The following is a 1,140-nucleotide window of genomic DNA, read 5'->3' on the forward strand; positions in this document are numbered from 1 at the left end:
CAAAGGTGGAGGCACCTCAAACTCAGCTTTTTTAAAATAATAATAATAATATTTCATTGTTTTTTTGGTGAAAGTTTACACAGGAAATTAGGTTCTCATTTGACAATTTCTACCCAAATTGCTCCCTGATATTAGTCACATTTTTCACAATGTGTCACCATTCTCTTTAAATTGCATCTGGTTATTCTCTTTTCAGTACTTGAACTCCTTGTCCCCTTCTCTTCTTCGCTTTAGTGTAATTGTTGACCTTTTGGTCTCACATAGATGGTTTTTTAACCATAGGGCTTTCATTAGCTGAATTTTTGGATGTAGATCACCAGATCTTTCTTCTGAGGTACTTGTGGGTGTACTCAAACTTTGAACCTCCAACCGTTCAGTTAGCAGCTGCAAACTCAGTTTTTGAGGACTACAAAGGAAGGTAAGAATCAGATTACTAATAGCCTCAAATTTGAAGAACAGGTTTTGGGTCTGGGTATGATGGAGAAATTACACTCCAACCTACCTCTCGCATTAAATGCAACTATAAAACCTGGACAGAAGGCATGGAGCAAACATATGAGGGAAAAGAAAAACAGCAGGCAGACTGGGACACAAGACAAGAATTCAAAGTACTACTTAACCAGTAGGGAGATTCCCATTTTTCCTCTAGTATCCCCTGGCTTGAACTCAATATACCCTGAAACCCAGAACTGGGCACTGGGTCAGGACAGGCAAAATCTCCAGGAGAAACTCCATAGTTTGGGTTCAAGCAGTGGGAAAGGAATGTCCTAATACCCAAAGATGGTGGAGGAAATCCCCCTTTCTTTTATTTTCCCCTCCTTTGTTTTCTCTTGCCCAAGCCCCCAGGCAATCCCATAAAGAAGACAGCAGTGGAAGAACAGTGGGGCCTAAGTGCACCTAAAACACCGAGGGAAGGTCCAAGGAACAGTGCTCCCAAGAGGATGGGAAGACACACTAGTTTTTTCTTTCTCTTTCCCTCTCTGTTCTCCCATCATTTGGTCCCAGACGTGGGCACAGTTTTGGGAAGTACATAACAGAATAGAATAACTAAGGAGAGGCGGGGCAAGATGGCGGACTAGGCAGAAGGATTGCACAGACCCTCTTCAACAAAGAAAAGGGAAACCAATTAACACAGACACA

The sequence above is a fragment of the Orycteropus afer genome, unplaced genomic scaffold (assembly GCF_000298275.1).
Source record: "Orycteropus afer afer isolate SDZICR_OR568_19922 unplaced genomic scaffold, OryAfe1.0 scaffold00387, whole genome shotgun sequence".
Classification (NCBI taxonomy): domain Eukaryota; kingdom Metazoa; phylum Chordata; class Mammalia; order Tubulidentata; family Orycteropodidae; genus Orycteropus; species Orycteropus afer.